Source organism: Nicotiana tomentosiformis, chromosome 5, assembly GCF_000390325.3.
Source record: "Nicotiana tomentosiformis chromosome 5, ASM39032v3, whole genome shotgun sequence".
NCBI lineage: Eukaryota > Viridiplantae > Streptophyta > Magnoliopsida > Solanales > Solanaceae > Nicotiana > Nicotiana tomentosiformis.
In genome coordinates, this window is record NC_090816.1 from 88,969,742 (window position 1) to 88,978,562 (window position 8,821).

An 8,821-nucleotide genomic window follows, 5' to 3' on the forward strand; every position below is an offset into this window, starting at 1 on the left:
TTCTACTTACGCTTCATGTTCCATTTTTCGGGGAATGGCATTTTCTCGATGGGGATTAAATCAGAGGTCTTGACTCGGACAAATCGGCACATCCATCCTCGGTCTTTGTCCTCATCTATGCTCGAGAATAGCACCTTCATGGCCCGGTGCTAAAGCCTTATCAGTCCGCCCCGATAAAGATGTGGGTTGTATAGCCTAATGAGATGATCGAGGGTGAAAGACATCCCCTCGATCTTGCTCGAGAAGAATATGAGCAAAATGACAACGCGCCAAAAAGAAGGGTAGATCTGGCCTAGGGTTACCCGGTATTGGCGGCAGAAGTCGATTATGACAGGATCGACCGAACCTAGTGTGAAAGGGTAAGTATACACACTTAAGAACCCTTTCACATGAGTGGTGATGTCCTCTTCGGGGGTAGGAATCACTACCTCTTTATTCTCCCAGTGGCAGTCCTTTTTTACCTGCTCGAGATCGCCTTCGGATATCGAACAGATGTATCTAGACATGAGCTCGCATCGGCCAGGAACCGAAGAGGATTTTTTGACTTTAAAATCAAAAGTAAGTTCACATGGCCCGGAGATGCACTCTTCGATACGTGGCTCCACCAGTGTTTTGTCACCGGCCGGCCGCGATGATGAGGCCTTTTGTTCTTGAAGAACAATTTTTGATGTTTTTGCCATTGCTATATGAGGTTTAAGGAAGGAAAAGGCGGAATTTGCGTTTTAATAAGAGATTGGCAAACGGAAACCGACAAAGTTGATGGACTTGAAGAGAATAGAAGAGCTTTTGAAGATTAGAAGAAGTTTGAAAGTAAAGTTTGAAAAGATTATGAAGGTGGTCTATTTATAATAGCCACTTTGACGGTTTGAAAGCACTGGTGGCCGACCATCAGCTGGCGTTAATTAATGATCTTAGGAACTACGCAGACGCGATGCTTGAATCGCTTATGTCGCTTACGTCACGATGTTGACGTTATAATTGATCGAGGTATTAAATCGAAGTCTCAAATTTGTTTTTTCTCGTTACACTCCAAAAAACGAGGGGACTATCTGTATACGGTCGAAATCGGACATACCCGATTTCGTTGGCAGGGGAGTTGCCTCGAGGGTAACCTCATAATAGATCGGGGCTCGATCTTGAAGATAGAACACCACGCCTGAGAGATCGAAGTGTTCATTGAGATTGAGACCGACAACAATCGAGATCAAACATGACTGACTTCGAGTACGGCAATAACGGAATGGCGAGATATCAGTAACCGGTCGAACATCCCGACGGAAATCCCAGAACAGATCAAATCAAAGCAGTTATAAGTGCCAATCATGGGATCTACTTCCGTTATTAGAGTTGTACCTTATTTAGGATTCATCTATTATATAAAGAGGGATCCCATTCACTTGTGAAAGGGAAAATTATTATTCACTGATAAGAATATACATATACGCTATTTTCTTTTACTTACTGTTCATCACTGTTTGTTCCATCCTCTACTGTTCTTATTAACCTCGAGACTATCTCGAATCGAGGTCAAAACATTATTGGCAGACCAGTTTGATTTATCTTATTATCCAATTTATCTATTTAATTCGCTGCTTATCAATTGGTGCTGGTCTAAATCACATATCTTTAAAACCACAATATAAGTTTAATTGTTACTCAATTTTTAGGGTAAACAAGTAGCAACTCTTTAATGCCGAAATACAATCTTGACAAAAAATATTCATAGCCAAAACATGAAAAAATTCCGAGAACGATTATTGGAGTTTAAACACTTATCAATTCAAACTACATAAATTTTTCCTGAGGTTTGATATGTCAAGTTAAATCCAGAAAAATTCATAGAGCTTGAATTCCTGGAGTTCTTAGTTGTAGAACTACAAACTCCATGATACAATAATTGAGTTCTCAATTATAAAATCACCTCCATGACTCTTTCCTTAAATTTTTAGTTGGTTAAAAGTTCCATGACAATACACTTGAGTTCTCAGTTGTAAAACTACAAATATCATGACTCTTTTCTTGAGTTCTCAGTTGTATAATCATAATATACTTTCTCATAACTAGCTTTCTCATTGCAGTTCATACTTGGAGGACTACTTCAGCTATTGTAAATCTAACTTATCTGTGTTAAGTTACAATGGTAGAGTGGAATACTTTCATTAGATTTATAAATACTTGTAGAAGTTTACTTGAATCTTTTTTCCGTAGAAATTAACTAGAGTACCAGTGATCTTATTTTTTAATTTGTGGTTCGCCAACATGAACTGCTCCTCTTCGGTCAAGAGAGACAAGAAAATTGTTTACCTGTAAAACGGTATAGTTGAATTTATGCGTGGTTTCTAGACAAGTAAACTAATTTGATCCTGAAATAAAGCAATACTTGAAGAAATGTACAATACTTAGCCTTGAAATGTAGATGAAACAGCAGAGATGACAGTTCCGGGAACAAGGTTTCCAGGCATAGCAATGATGGGATCAAAAAGCAAGAAAGTAAGATTGTATTAAACTTTGTATAGAATGTAGTATAAGTTTAGCCAGAAAATTCGTGTCCTTTACAATGATAACTAAGCTCACTATTTATAGCTATGTCTAGGGAAGAAGTTCATAGGATCGTGCTCTCCTTTAATGTCAATTATGAGGGTCATTGATGAAGACGTAACGGTGAGCATAAATGCCAAATTCTCTGCAACGGACCGTCGCTCTTAATGCTGCGGAATATTCCCTATTAAATGCTATCGGGCGCAAAGTATTTAACACACCTTTATGAACGTTCTCCTTTCCGGTGACAAGCGGAATGATTGCGTTCTGTCTTCGGTCATCCCCGTCGTGGGTTCCACATGTCCTCCCTTTATATGACCACGTGCCATATCATATTTCACCCTATACAGATAGTCCCCCCGCTTTCTGGTGACATAACTTTGTGTTACCGGGAAGTTGGTAGAAATATCTTTTTTGGCGGGAATTACTATAACTCCCTCTGAAGGTTTGTGACAGTTGATTAGACGCACGTCTCTCTGCATTTAATGCCCCGAACACGCGTCATCCCATGATTCAGCACAACGTTTTCCAATTATCAAGGTAATCATGGCCATGAATTTAGCCGCCAAAATTTTACTTATACGCAACATTCTTTTCCTTTGCGTTTCATAATTTCTCGAGCTTCTGATTTGCATCTTTGTTTTCCATCCTTTCTCTAATTCTCTTCAAACTCAAAACATTTTCCTTCTTCTTTTTCGATGGCTTCTTCCTCCAAGCGTGCTGGTTCTACAAAGAACAAGAACAAAACCGAGGACTCTGTTCCTCTAATGGTGGGTTCCATCATCCCAAGAAAACTCAGTACCACAAAGGATCTTGAAGAGAAATTTCCTACTTCTAACCCTCGTCCATGGGCTGTTAGTAGGTACCCTTCTTCCATTCGTCCTTCCAGTATTCCTGCTGTGAAGGAAGACTACCGCTGCCATGAATTGGATATTATTGCTCTTGATCTATCAGAGCGAGTGACCCTTCCCAAGGAAGACTTTACATACTTTTACATGTATCCATTTACTTTGGGTTTTTTTCTTTGAGTCGAGAGCTTGATTCCGTGATTGCGGAGTTTTTCCTTCGCTACCAAGTGTGTTTGGCACAGGTAAGTCCTTCAGTGTGGAGGACGGTCGCCTGTCTTCGACGCTTGTTCCAAGAGACTGGAGAGGAGCTAACCTTAGCTCATATGATGAATCTCTATTCCCCCAAAATCTTCCACGGGGGAATGATAAACTTCTGCAAGCGTGTCCACCATGCTTTGTTGTCTAGCATGGATGATGACAACGACCGCGGGTGGATGGAACGGTTCATTGCAGTTGCCACCAATGACATCATTCCGACAACGTCTTCATCCTTTCCGGCCGCTTGGAACCGCACTCGTAAGCTCATTGTTTTGTATTTATTTCTACTAGATATACCTGTGTGGTCGTATCAACTCTTCACCCTTCGCATGTTTCAGCAACTCGATGGATCCCACTGGCAGTGGGAGGTTTGGACCGATGGGTTCAGAAGATCTTGGGCGTCACGACGCCCGAAACTCATTTATGGAAAGAACTGACCCTTAAATAAGGGTGGAAGGCCAAATATTATGGTAGTTTTAGTTTACCTTGATTCCATTATTTTTTGTATATGGAGAACTTGGTTGAACCCTTCTGACTTGTTCATGAAATTAGGTCTACCTGCAGGCTCTATTGTTGTCCTCGAGGAGGACGTTTTGGCTGATCCTGCTAATGCAGCGAGGCTGCTTCAGGAAGAACTTACTCGAACAGGTATCTCTGAGCCTGTTTCAGGAGCAAACTCTTCTTTACGAAGTCCCCGGCCGGAGGATAAGCAACCAAAGAGGAAGACGTTCCTTCGCGGCCGGGGAAAAGAATAAGAGGGCAAAGACTAATGCCCCGAGTCATCTCCGATGGCGATGACGTCTGGTCCTCCTTTCGGGCCGGTCATAGACACCATGATGATTGATGATGATGAAGAAGCTAGCGATGAGGGAGCTTCTCTACATAGAAGGTGACGATTATCTAACCGTCCCCGAGTGTAAGCTTGCTTGTTTGCCTTGCTATCAAAGGTCTTATTGTTGCTGTCTTCGTAGTATACTTCCTGTTGCTGCCTCATTAAAAACCTTGCCAGAAAATCCCAATTGGGACAAAAACTGAATGAAGGGAAAAAGAGTGCAACACATACTTTTCGCTTGAATAATGTTCATCAGCAATAATATCTTTTGAGGTATGCCACGTTCCAGTTGCTAGGCAACTTGTCTCCATTCTGGTTCTCCAACTCGTATGAACCTTTCCCAGTGATAGCTAAAATCCGGTAGGGACCTTACCATATTGGACCTAGCTTCCCTACGTTGAGCTCCCGGGTATTTTGGGTTACTTTCCTCAAAACCAAGTCTCATACTTTGAAATAATGTAAGTTGGCTCTTCGATTATAATATCGCTCCATTCTCTACTTTTGAGCTACCATTCTTACATGCGCCAAGTCCCTGCGTTCTTCGAGCAGTTCCAAGTTGATTAACATCGCTTCGTTATTCGATTCTTGATTTGCCCGAACATATCTCAAAGTGGGTTCACCTACTTCAACCGGTATTAGGGATTTAACACTGTACACAAGGAAAAAAGGAGTTTTTCCTGTACTTGATTTGGCCGTTGTTCGGTAGGCCCATAGAACTTCGGGCAATTCTTCGGGCCATTTGCCTTTTGCTGCTTCCAACCTTTTCTTGAGGTTTTGAATAATCACTTTGTTTGTTGACTCCACTTGACCGTTTGTACTTAGATGATAAGGAGAAGATGTGATCCTCTTTATCTTCAAATCTTCGAGGAATTTTGTAACTTTTGTACCAATAAATTGTGGCCCATTGTCGCATGCTATCTCTTTTGGTATTCCGAACCTGCGAATTATATTTTCCCACAGGAAATCGACCACTTCGTTTTCTCCGATATTCTGATAAGGACTTGCCTCCACCCATTTAGAAAAATAATCAGTCAAAATTAAAAAAAAAACTTACCTTTCCAGGAGCCGGCGGCAGCGGTACGACGATGTCCATCCCTCATTTCATGAACGGACATGAGGACAGAACCGAATGTAAGGGTTCTGCCGGTTGATGTACTAGTGGTGCGTAGCGTTGGCACTTATCACATATTTGTAAGAAGTCTTTGGCGTCTTGTTCCATGCGAGGCTAGTAATATCCTGCCCGTACCAACTTCAGCACCAAAGAATCTGCGCCCGAGTGATTGCCACATATCCCTTCGTGGACTTCTCTCATGACATAATCAGCTTCTGATGCTCCTAAGCATCGGGCCAGCGGGCCTTGAAAGGATTTTCTATACAATTGGCCTCTCATAAAGCTATAACATGCAGCTTTGGCGCGTAACACCCGTGATGCTTTGGGGTTTTCGGGCAGCTTCCCGTGCTCGAGATAGTTGATTATTTCATTTCTCCAGTCCCAGACCAGACTACTAGATTTTACCTCATAGTAACCATCCGTATCCAGGACTGAGCTCATCAGTTGTACTACTGTCTCGGATTCTAATCCCTTTATTTCCGTCGACGATCCTAAGTTTGCTAATGCATCCGCTTCTGCGTTATCCTCCCCCGGGATGTGAGTAATTGACACTCCCAGAATCACGCCAAAAGAGCCTCGACCTTTACCACGTATTGTTGCATACGTTCTTTTTTGGTATCAAAGATCCCGTAGAGCTGATTTACCACCAACTGTGAGTCAAATTTAATTTTGATAACCTTAGAATCAAGTCCCCGGGACAATTCGAGCCCTGCAATCAAAGCTTCATACTCTGCTTCATTGTTAGTTAAATGGATCGTTCTAATGGCTTGCCTTAGGGTTTCCCCCGAAGGCGTGATTAAGACTATTCCGAGTCTAGGCCTCTTTACATTGGAAGCTCCGTCTGTAAATAAGGTCCAGACCCCCGATGTCGATTCCGACACCATTAGTGCCTCCTTGGTTTCCAGAGGCAGTAGTCCCGGACTGAAATCGGCCACGAAGTCAGCCAAGACTTGCGACTTAATTGCAGTCCTTGGTTTATATTCTATGTCAAACTCACTCATTTTGATGGCCCATTTGGCCTATCGGCCTGAGAGCTCGGGTTTATGTAGGATGTTCTGCAAAGGGAAAGTAGTCACCACATCTATCAGGTGACATTAGAAGTAGGGCCTCATCTTCCAATCGGCGACTACGAGAGCTAAGGGCAGTTTTTTCAAATGTGGGTAGCGAGTTTCTGCTCTCGTTAAAATTTTGCTAACGTAATAAATGGGAAATTGCGTACCTTCGTCCTCCCGGACTAAAACCGCACTTAGCACAACTTCTAAAACCGCGAGGTAGACTAACAATGTTTCACCTTCTTTTGATTTTGAGAGCAATGGAGGGCTCGATAAGTACTTTGTTAGATCCCTCAGAGCATGCTGGCACTCTGGTGTCCATTTGAAATTATTCTTCTTTTTGAGCAGTGTGAAGAAGCGATGATATTTTTTCGATGATCGGGAAATGAACCTGCTCAAAGATGCTAACCTTCATGTGAGCCTTTGGACTTCCTTTATGTTCGACAATTGATCCGAGATATCCTCTTTGACCTTGATTTTTGATATTCGGCTTAATGTATGTATATTTTTATGTATATTGCCTCGCATTGTGCTCATGTCTCGTAGATTTCGGATGTATAATATAATGATTTGTACTAATTTGTGGTATTTCTATGAATAGAAATTATTCGGATGCAATTTGGGACAAAAGTGTGCGAATTGGAGCGAAAATGGGAAGAAAAGGCAAAAGTGCACATTTGAGCGCCACAGGCAGCATGGGGCGCTACCTGTGGCCCACTTTCCAGAAGCATAAAATATCTAGCACCAGGGCTAGCGCCCCACGCTACCCTGGGCGCTGGTGATGGGGACTTGTCCTATTTCGCCCGGGACTTGATTATTTCGGCCCTACACACCCCCAACTCATATAAAAGGGGTCCTAAACCTACTTTGGAGGGAGGAGGACGTTTTTGAGAGGAAAACACAAGCACAGAGCCGCGGTAGAGGCCGGAATTCATCAGATTCCATCTTTCTTCTACTAAACTTTGTCTTTTTTATGTTTCTTTGTATGATTTGTTGTTTGGCTTCCATGTCTATGTGGAGCTAAACTTCACGTTCTAGGGTTGTGGTTCTTTCATGAATATTATTTTTCGAATATTAATTTTGGTTTCTTAGTTTATCGTATTGGTTTATTTGTTCAATTCTGTGCTTGATTATTCGATTGCTTGATCACCAATTAAATATCTACGAATCTAGAATTGAACTCGAAAGTGAGAATTCTAGATTGCTTATAGGATTGAGTAGAGTAAGTTCTTGAACTTGGGCATCGGGGAATGGATTCACGGTTAGGATAGACATATACCTAATTGCCTTGCTTGGTAGATGTACATGAGTTATAAATGCGTTCTTGTTAATTCTAACTCCATAGACATATAGGTATTAGGTTAGCTTGAATAGACGAGTAAGAATTCGACAGATTCTTATGAGCAATATTAATCGTGTCAATCAATAAGCGAGATAAATTAGTTAGTCAATTTAATTGAAGAATACAATAGGATTGTTAGATATCTCATAACCCTAGATCGTTTTTATCGCATTGAATAACATAAAAATCTGCTCTTCTTTTGTTCAACGTTCACTATTTGTTTTTCCTTTATTTTAATTAGTTTAGAGTCAAATACTTCTAGGTTTAATTCTTGTTTAGATAATTAGGATAGTCTAATTTAGTTAATAGTTAATCACAAGTCCTCGTGGGTTCGACATCCGACTTCTAGTCACTTTATTACTTGACGACCGCGTATACTTGCGTGTGCATTTGGCCGCAACAAGCTTTTGGCGCCATTATCGGGGACTTAGAATTAGCTTATTGTCTAGATTAGACTTTTACTTTTATCTGTGCAAGTTTTTTTTCCCTTTTTGTAAATATTTTTATTTTTATAACAATTTGATCTTTCTCTTAGTGTGTTTCTATTTCCCTCAACATGATATCTAGGGATGAAATATCTGGAGGTAAGGTTATTGATAAAGACGCTTAGTTGACGGAAGACTTTTATCGTCCATCTTTTTGGGCTTGTCATGACCTGAACTCTGGGAGTTCTGAATTTAAATATGGGAGTAAGGGTTGGTATTAGGACGAATATTCTCGATTAAGGGAATACGCGGAACGACACTGTCTTCTAACAACGTTAGTAAGTGAGTGGTCTAAGGAGAGAGATGAGCTTGCACATAAAATTGACAATTTTGGTTTGGCTGTGCATAACTTGGA